The sequence below is a fragment of the Peromyscus eremicus genome, chromosome 11, assembly GCF_949786415.1.
Source record: "Peromyscus eremicus chromosome 11, PerEre_H2_v1, whole genome shotgun sequence".
In the NCBI taxonomy this organism is placed as follows: Eukaryota; Metazoa; Chordata; class Mammalia; order Rodentia; family Cricetidae; genus Peromyscus; species Peromyscus eremicus.
In genome coordinates, this window is record NC_081427.1 from 21,456,510 (window position 1) to 21,467,803 (window position 11,294).

Here is an 11,294-nt window from a genome sequence, read left to right on the forward strand (position 1 = left end):
CAGTGCAGGACCAGTCATTCCATAGCAGGGGGTTGAATGGGGTTCCAGGTCAAACATACCTCCCACAGGGCCACAAGCTTTAGGCTTGGCTTTCCCAAGCCCAGAAGTGGGCAAAGGCAGCTGAGAGCCAATAATGAATGGTCCAGGTGTAGGTTAGCAGTTTAAAAGTTTGTTCACGCAATCAAAGAAGACTAGAGATATACAATAAACAAGGTCCAGATGAAAAAACTTTAAACAGGATCCAATGTTTTTTACAATGTGTGTAGGTTTAAGAAAGAAAGAAAAAAGATATGGACAGTATAGAAATAAGTAAATAGTTTAAAAATAATGGAGTCTTTAAAGACAGAAGTAAAATAATAAAAAAAAATGAAAAGCCACATAAAGATGGGAAATACACAGGAAATCTGGATCTTATATATTATTGTGTTGATTTTGAATTTTTTGTCTGATGATTAGCAAAGGATAGCTGCTAAGAGACATGGGATTGTTAACTGGACTGCTCAATTGAACCAACCTAGATATGTTAGGAATGCCTTAACTTTAAAAAACAACTCAGAAAATATATTTGTCAAATGGAAATAAAAAATGCTTTGGAGTTATGTTCCCACATGAGACAAGAGGCTATGGATTCATGTTTATCAGTTGTGATCAGTGGAGGCCTCCTAAATCTTGACAGGTGATATCTATCAGCATAGGTTACTGACAGGTGATATCTATCAGCAATGGTTACTGCTTGTCTTCCCAGGACTTAGTCATTATCCAAAAATTTTCTCAGGGACCCCTAATGATGCCTTTGCCCACAGCAGGCAGGAAACAGTGAATACTATGCCCACATTTCCAAGTGATGGGGTGGTTGGTCTTTGGTTATTTGGTGGGTAATTGATGTTTGTTATAATTTAGGGGAATATAGGAATATGGGATAAAAAAGGCAACTATTAATCTCAGATATTTTGCATTGGCATGGGATTTTGTATATTGATACAAATTTAAAGTTATTTTTGTTATATTGTATATTTGTTTCTACTCTTGTTTAAAGGATTTTTGTATATTGATGAAATTTAAGGTTATTTTTGTTACAGCACATTGTATATATGTTGCTATTTTTATTTGAGGTATTGTGCCTATATAGTTCATTTGGAAATGTAGGGTAAAGTTATTGAAAGCTATTATTATAAACTATATAGAATAATCCAAAATCATAGGTTAGTTGTTAGTCATAACAATAAAAATTTTAGACATGTTAGCTATGCTTTCCAGATCATATAGAGGTATATTTTAGATAGATAGATGGTCTTCAAACCTTTCAATGTCCTACAGTATATGATACTTAAAACGTTTTGTTAACTTAGGACTTTTCATCACAATGAAACGCATGTGCTCCTGGCAGCATCAATTTACTTCAGAGATGATGAAGATTGAAGAAACTCCTTATGGAGTTTGCTTTCAATATAGCAAGGCTAGCCATTTGGGCAAGAAGCTGCTCTTGCCTGGACTGCTTAGCAATATGTTGTATAAACTGTACATGCAGGACCCACAGGAAAACGATCGCTGAATTTTGCTGAAACAAGGCAGAATGATCCTTCAGAGTTCCTGCTTCACAGAAGAAACTGCCAGACATTCTTCAGGACACAAAGGAAGGTGACTGACAAACTTTGCCAATATATGCAGGACAGTCTTTTAAATTTCCTGCTTCATTGAAAAGTCTGCCAGATACTATGGGCCTGTAGGCTGAAGATGGATGCCTGCTGTGGATATTGCTCTGTATGCTCTTAAAATGTGTTGCTCTGATTAGCTGATAAATAAATCCGTTTGGCCTATGGCAAGGCAGCTTAGAGGCAGATGAGAAATCTAAACAGACAGACAATAAGAGAAAGGAGAGGCAAGGCAGACACTGCAAGCCGCCACCAAGAGAAGCACAATGTAAAAATATTGGTAAGCCACAAGCCGTGTGGCAAAGTATAGATTGAGAGAAATGTGGTAATTTAAGATATAAGAACTAGCTAACAAGAGGCCTGCCATAGACAATCCAGTTTGTAATTAATATAAGCCTCTGTGTGTTTAATTGGGTTTGAGCAGCTGCAGGCCAGGTGGAGCACAGGAAAACCTCAGCTACAGATGCCCCAATGCTGTAGTGGAACTTTGGGTGACTGTCTAGGCATTCTGATATCTCTGTCATTTCCAGAGTTTTTGGAAGTTGTTCGCAATGCACTTTTTGTTTGCTTAAATACTATTATATCTTTAAGGGGCCTTTGATGGAATTGAAGTCTATATACTTACAGTTGCAGTTTTCATTAGATATGATAGAAAGTAAGTTAGGTATAAAATTTTGGATTTCCTAAGATAGTATAGATTATGGCATATTTTCTTTAAATTTACCAGACACAAATAAATTGAAATTTAGTGAAATGTGAATGTAATCTTTACTGAATAATTGTTCTTATTGTGTACAGTCTTACTATGTTAAAGTTAAAACCTTAGTGGGGAAATGTTGGGGAATATTATTTTAAGGTGTATTACTTTCATTTATGTTGCATTTGTTTAACTCTGTGAAGCTGTAATATGTCGCTTGTCTAAAACCATGATGGTTTAATAAAGAACTGAATGGCCAATCTCAAGGAAGGAGAAAGGATAGATGGGACTGGCAGACAGATAGACAATATGAAGGAAAAATCTGGGAAGAAGGAAGTGGCCAAAGCAAGAGGAGGACATCAGGGGCCAGCCACCCAGCTATACAGCAAGCCATGGAGAAAGAGTGAAATTAAGATATACAGAAGTATGAAAAGATAAAATCCCAAAGGCAAAAATAGATGGGATAATTTAAGTTAAGAAAAGGTGGATAGAAACAAGCCAAGCTAAAGACTAGGCATTTATAAGTAATAATAAGAAACACAAGTAACCAGACTGAAACTCAAGTCATCTATAACATTGAGTGGAAATGCTATCATTCCATCTTATGTAGTCAAACTGTCTTTCACTTTCATATACATATTTAAAATGCATCCCTTACTGGAAAACAAATACTTCCAGTATGGTGATGCCTAGTACATAAATCACTATCTGATTAAATAAACTTTTTTTTAGAATTCTAATATACCTAAGTATATTTTGTATCACTTTTTTTCATAAACTCATTTTAACTGAATTTTAGGAACAAAATACTGTACACATAAATGAATATCTAAATGTATTGGTTCGATGTGTATTGATTGTGTAATGCACAAATCAGTATAAATATAGACAGTTTCCGAAGCATTTATCATTTATTTTACTCCAGCCCTATGCAAATCTCTTCCTACCTCAGAGGACTGCACTCCATTACAATCATGAATCATGATTCAATATGTGGCTTTCACGCATAACAAAATACTTAATGTTGGGAACTTTTAATGGAAAAAAATGTTGATGCAGTTCCCATGTCAAAGATCACATGCCTTCCTAGGTTTAGCCTTGAAGATGTCCTTTCAAAGGTCCCTAGGAATGGCATGAGAATAATAGGGGAAAGTAGGAGAAAAATTATATGACAATAACATAACATCACAAGAAAAAGCTCACATGAAAAATGTGCAATACTGTAGAGAATCAGGAAACAGTTTTGTTTGTGTGATTTTTTTCCTGTTTGTTTTTGTTTTTTGTTTGTTCAGTTTTGTGTTATATGAGCCTTCCTTTCATGAGTACTAACAGAAACCTACAAGAATGCCATTGTCTCCTCTCATAATGACTGAATTGTTTTTTCACTAGTCCTACCTATAAAAGACTGACAAATAGAGATTATAAGCCATACTCATATCAGTGCAGTGGCTATTGACTAATGAAATTCGCATGGATATTATATTATCTCTACAAAAAAATGGCTTTTGACCTGACCCATATAATTTTTCAATGTGTTTTTACCAGAAAACATTTCCCCATCTAACTCCCTCATAGTACACACGTGAGGAACAGTTATTGTTACACAAGACACTTTTTTTTTATTTGCTTGATGTTGAGATTCAAGTATCTGTACCGACATTACACAAATTTCCATTAATAAATGAAATGTATTTTAAACCACATATTATTTTCCACATCTACTTGATAAATGATTATTTTTCTAACTGAAAGTACATGCGGCCACAAGTCCATAGCAATTAAATACACAGACTCTGATAATACATTCTGAAAAAAGATGCAAAAATCAATCTGATAAATTATATCTGGTAATTGGCCTGGTCCAAAAAAATGTATCTCCCCAAGGGGTTTTTAGTAGATTAGAATATGTGAATATAAAGTATTTGACAAAAATAACTAATGATTTTGTCATTCTAATCCAATAAAACTTCATCACCCCCATCCTCAGCACAATGGAAGTAGGTATGCTAAAAGAACTGAGTAGACCTAACAAAGAAAGTCATGCCTTCTTCTCCCAAAATATAAAGAAAATAAGACAATACCATCATCACATGAGCTTATTTAGCAGAAGTGACTGAGCAAGACAAAATAAATGGCACTAGGTACCACAAGGAAACCCAAATATTTTCTTTCACTGGCTACTCTTTACAATAACATTTTCAAATGATTTTCTTCAAATCCATAGTTAAGAAATAAGCTTTCAAAGAATTTTAACCATTTTTGTTGCTTATCAATCAACTGATAAGCTCTGATTTTTAAAGTACTTCTCCAATGAGTAGTCTCAAGCTCAATAATAAAGCCATTATGGCATCACAGAATAAAAACTTCAGACTTCTTCCAACTGGAAATTATGCCTGGCTGCTGCCAGAAACTTGCACCATACAATTGATTTGAGGATCCTGGTGATCTTTAGAAAAGTGGACCCTTTCCATTTCTAATTATATGTACACTCAGGTTCCTATAAATAATACCCTCAAAATAGTAACTATGTTGTAATCAAATGATGCACTTTTAGTTTAGAGGGTTGATCACAATATTTTAATAGGCTATTTCCTTTCATGTGCATTTGTGTATGAGAGTGTGTGCTTGTTTACAATAGACTGGTTGAATAAGTAATAAGATGAAAACATCACATTCAGTAGAATATTCAGTTGCACTGAGACTAATTATGATATATAAAATATAAATTAAAGTATATATATGGAGATATATATTAAACATAATAAGCATGTCAAGATATAGGTACAGATTTATAAAATCTATTTTAAGTGTAGATAGTGAAGTAAAGAGACTTAGTATAATTAGAAAACTTGTCCAGTAATACATTTTCGCAGAGAGCTGAACCAGTCCACTCCCAGTTTGTGGATTATAATTAGTGTTGTCTCATACAAAGACTTTCTCTAGTTTCACTTTTTTATTTTTATTATTTTCTGAGACTTCAACTACCCTTGAGGATTTTTTAATAAGTAAGAACCTGTGAATATACAATATTTACAATAAAAAATAGTTATCATTAAAATATTTTGAGAGGTTAATGTATATTTATAATCTGTTTTATAAGAGAAATAATGGACCAAAATCAGAAAAGCTTAGTATGTCCAAATGGTGCTTCATCAATGTGGAGCTATGGAACATAGTTATCAAGGAGTTTTTCTACAACTTAAACATGTTATCTTTCATTTTATATATATTGAACACAAATGAATTTTATTTAAAGAATATTTTAAATTTAAAATATAGAGCTAATATAAAACCCAAAGATATTTTAAAAGGACTGCCAAATTTCTGCTATAAATTTTCATTGATTTATAATGGAAGCTATTTCCTCGTAGAAGAAGCTATCTAAGTAGTAGAAACACCCCTAATCTAAAATCATGTCTCTCTGAAACCCCCTACTCCTCTTGCTCCATCTGGATCATTCTACGTGGGAAGCCATTCACCTAACATGAACAGTGCATATTTACTCTGGCAACATTTTATGCTGCTGAAGAAACTTCATTAAGCTTTAGAGGTAAACAATGAAATACTTTGAGACAGAATAAGTGACAGCCTGAAATATTTTCCTCTTGGGAAGCTGTCGGCTAGTAAATACAAATTCTAAAATATAAGCTGCAGAATAGTGAGCATTAATAAGGATTCCCAGAATTATTTAAGGGTACTTTTTCATTGTAGAATTCCAACCACTTACTCAGCCAAACACTTGACACAAAAGCATTTGCAAATGAGTCACCACCTTTTACAGCATTTTTTTTTCAAAGAATATGCTTACTAAGCACAAGCAGTTAGGGTATTAGCAGTGCTACTCAGAATACTAACATGCCATTATCTGCTCATCTGCTGGTAATAACATAGGCGCAAAACAATTTCCAGCTAATGATTTTGTGATTCTAATCCAATAAGACTTCATCATCAACATCCTCATCACAACTGAAGTAGGTATAAGGAAGGACTGTGTACACAAAACACATTTGAGTCTGTACTGACATCAAAAGACAAATTTTAGTGATGTAATTTACACTTTATTTCTACCTATTTTAATATGGACAACAACAATGATTTCCAATTATAGGTTCTCTCCTTAATTATATGTCTCCTCAGAGATGGATGCTTTGGTCTCTCAAAACAACCAGCACAACCAACTATCTGTAATAGAACACATAGATCACTAAGCATCTCCTACTGATAAAGGTTGTTTGTACTTTTTAAAACATGTGTGAAAGATAGATAAGAAAGATTAGGGCAATTAATTCACGGTTATTTCATTTAATTAATGATTAATTATGTTATGTGGTGATATTTTATTTGTGCTTAAATGTGATATTTTATTTTTATGTTAATAAATAAAGTGTGCCTGGAGATCAGAGGTCATAAACAGCCATAAACAGCAGTCAGGCAGTGGTAGCAGATGCCTTTAATCCCATCACATGGCAGGCAGAGTCTCTGTGTGTTCAAGGATACACCCAAGTGTGGTGACACATGCCTTTAATCCCAGTACCAATCATAGAGACTTGGAGGTCTGTATAGACAGGCAGTGATGAGGAAGTGAGGTGACTGGATTAAGAGCCAATAAGAAGGCAAAACAGCAAGGCAATAAAGGTGCAGGTTAGACAGGAAGAAGCGAGTTCTCTTGGGAAGCGAGGGCGATGTGGTGAGTAAGGTTAGTTGGTGACTCTCACTGATCTCTAAGGCTTTCACCCCTATATTTGGCTCTGTGTGTTTTATTTAATGAGACTGTTTAGAAATTAGTCTACAATGTTAGGATTTAATAAACCTAATATCAGAATAAGTAATTATCTATTACTCTGAATGTGAGTTATAATTTTTCCTATGCCTAGTAGGTAAATATCAAATTACTATCTTATGAAAATTCTCTTATTGACATATAACTCATTCCCAGTATTAGTAGGACTAAGGGAAACAAAAGTAAACTAATTTGTGTTCAGCCTGGAGGTCCACGAGAAATATGAACAGGCATCCCACGAAAATTAAGAGATAAAATTATGAATTTTGGAAATATTTCCGGAAATATTATGATATAAGAGTGCTCGGTTCAGGTTGTTTAATAATGAAAAAGGAAAATTAAAGAGTATGCAATAAACTACAAAGTGTTGTTTAACACCTGTAATTATAAATGGGAATGGACATATGAAGACTGATAATTTCAGAGCTGGAATAGAAATTTATGATGTACACATTCACAGATTATTTGACCCACTTTGGAGTCTTCACATTTATACAAACACTTGACTCCTTAGTTTTCTAAAGTTCTCAATAAAACTTACCCATTTTCTTATAACGTTAAAAATAATGTGGCCTTTAACACATTTTTGTGTCTACATAGAGTCCTATTTATTATTGTCTTATCTTGTCTAGGAATGCTCTCTTGCAGCTGAGCATGTAATGTTGACATTCCCATTAGCAGCTATTATCTACAATTAGATAATAGGCCTAGTGCTTAAATGTGTAAGTCAGAAATATTTGAGTCATGCACTTGTTTTTATTTTTTTTTCAGTTTTTACTTTATTTTGAGATATTAGTGACCATTACAATTCAATCAGAAATTATTTGTTTTAAAATTATTTACAAGCCGGGCGGTGGTGGCGCACGCCTTTAATCCCAGCACTCGGGAGGCAGAGCCAGGCGGATCTCTGTGAGTTCGAGGCCAGCCTGGACTACCAAGTGAGTCCCAGGAAAGGCGCAAAGCTACACAGAGAAACCCTGTCTCGAAAAACCAAAAAAAAAAAAAAAAAAAAAAAAAAAAAAAAAAAAAATTATTTACAAAATGAAGGGTAAACAAATAAATTTCTCTTGTGAGAAATTAGCAATGAAATATATATAGCCTTACACACAGACACACACATACAGTTAATGTATATATGTGTGAGAGTTTGCATATGTGTGAAGGAAGACATATTTGCCTATATGTGGGTGGGTGTGTGCATGTGCACAAGTATGTGCATGCATGTGGTGGCCTCGGGATATCATCCTGTTCACATCTCCTATATGCGAAGGTTTTTCTCACTGAACGCAGAGCTCACTTTTTCAGCTAGCCTTGGTAGCTCGCCTCAGGGATTTCCTGTCTCTGCTTCTGTCTCCCTAGATGACAGGAAGTCTTCCTGCCTACCAGTTGTCAGTTAGGTTCTGAGAATGTTCATGCAGCAAGCATTTTCCCTGCTTAGTCATCTCTCAACCTCTCATTTATACTTTTAGAACTTAAAATAATAGCCCAATTCAATTTTTCCAAGATAATAATGCCTGCAAATGTAATGCTTTATCACAACTTATATTTATTGCAATTAAATATTAAACATTTAGTGAGTACAGTTCAATTCAATTATGGAAAAAATAGAAATGTTTCAAACAAAAACAATAATGTGATCTTTTGGGACTTACATGATCTTATTGCTAGTATACCACTATGTTGTTAAAGTTCTATAGGAGCAGAAATTACATTTTTGGAAAATATATACATGTACATATCTAAAAATTCATTTAGAGCTTTTGAATTTAAATAGACTATTCCTATATCATTACAGAAATAAGAAAAATTATTAGTATTTTAAAATATGTATTCTACTTATGTATAGTATCTGGCAATGTAAATACATATCTTTCTTCAATATTGAATGTTTTAGAGATAAGTGGTACTTAATTAATGATGTCTGAAAGCTCAGCTACTTAAACTGAAGAAATAATATTCTAAAAAACCCAAATACTCATAAATTCATTTCAAAGAATAAATATTAAAACATCTAAATCGTGCATAGACAGCTATGAAATAAAAATGTTTTAGGGATAGTATTTGGAGAGTAAAACTTAAGCGCAGTGTTTGGACTTATGCTAGCTTCACTAAAATGATATTATTTGTGGGTTGTGTTAAAGGAAAACATTTCTCATGCTTTGTGTGAAAAAAAAAGAAATCACATGAAAGCGTCTTCAATTTTTATAATGTATAGCGAGCCGTCCAAAAGGTAGGGTCCAAACATCTTCACATGTAAATGAACAATGTATTTAGCTATACATTTGGAAAGTTACATATCCACTTATTATTCCTGAAATATTAATGAATAGTACTTACATTAAAGTTCTCAAAATGTGTACTCTACCAGCAAGAAACAGAGCATCTCATGAAATACTAATAAACACAATTCTCATGAAATGCAAACAAATTGCAAGTGTTGGAAAGAATATAAAATAAAATTATTCATAAAATGAGGTCTTATGAAAAGGAGGCAGAACACAAATCTCTAGTTAAATGAATCACAATATTTCTCTACATTTACAAGAGTGTGAGAAAGTAATAACAGTGAGGTTGTTTCTATGACACATGTACCTTTAATAACGCAAAATGTTACAAACATGGAAACTATGGATTCAGAATGAATAAGATTCCATGTAAGTTCAGAAAAATCAATTAAAAAGCCATCTTGTAGATCAATTCTGTGTGTGTGTTTTCTAACAGAGGTGCTAAGTTTTTTTTTTCCCATAGACTCAGTCAAGATAAACTTAAAAATAAAGGTCCATTCAAAATAAACCTGAATTTGCAGTACTCTAGTGCAAAATGGCATCATACAATTGAATTAATTTAATTAGTGAATAGATTAATTTCCCTCTTTAGATTATCATAATGATATCTTCAATTCCAGGAGGAAATCTCCAGGATTGGAGATAATTTGCCTGTAAATAATTAATTTTCATGTAAATAGCCTGTGAAGGCAAAATGCTTAATCGACTATCAGACGCTTCGATTGCTATGTTTCCTCAAGACGGTACACTGAAGAAGAGGGCATAGCTCTTGTGAGGTTTGGGGGAGCTTATATTCCACACTCACGTTTTCATTATCTCCAAAATGCACCAGATAAGGCAGGGTTAGGAATAACAAACTCTTTCTGTTTTACCAGGTGAGCCTATTTTCAGAAAAGCCTAGGAGTGTTTCTTTCACTCAGGACACAAACTTATGTAATAACCACCAGAGAAATGAAAATATGCCAATAAGGTCTTAAATAGGAGATCATATACAAAATTTTATTTGTTATAAATTGTAGGATCATTAAATTGTCATTAGAAATTACAATTAATCAGTTTTAATGATTCCAATATTAATATATAATATCAAAATGAGTTTTGACTTTTTAGGAAAAACTGAAAACTTTCTTTAATAAATTTTTCTGTAACATTCAATATACTGTCTTTTGTTAAAATAAATTTGATAATATTATAGGAACAAGGAAAATTTATAGCTCCAGAAACCTATAATAAGGTCAACTAAATAAGTCTATCATACACGTTGAAGTAGTTATTATAAAAAATGATTTAAAATAAATGCTGAAAACTACATAATTTTTAGGTGAATGATATTTTAATTTTTTAGAATAGATATAATCTTACTGATAGAATACTCAAGATAGTATGACACTTTGGGTGAGAATAATTTAGTAATTTTCTGATTGTGTGTTACAATAACAGAAAGTCAAGTTGTATTGGTTTTATAGAAGGCATTGGTGGGAAACATTTGCTGTCTGGAAGTCAGCAAATAGAAAGAATGGTTCTAAACCTCAATGAATGTCAACATGGGAAACTTCATCTCAGTAAGATCTTCACAGGATTAAGTGTGCAAGTCTAGTACACAGTATCAAGAATTTTCAGCCATTGTTGGAATCTACTTTTCTTATTTAACATTATTTTTTCCTAGAAAATAGATGTAAGGTACAGAACTGATTGAATGTTTAGGATACATTTTATAAACACTGAAATGACTTTTAAACTATTCAATTATTTAGAAATTTTTATTCTTTCAGTCTGCAGTGAGAACACTAAACAGTGGAGTGGTGATGGGAAGCTGCTGCTGTTGGGATTTTATCCTATCACCCCTGACTCTTTTTAATGAACTATAGTGGAGTTGTATT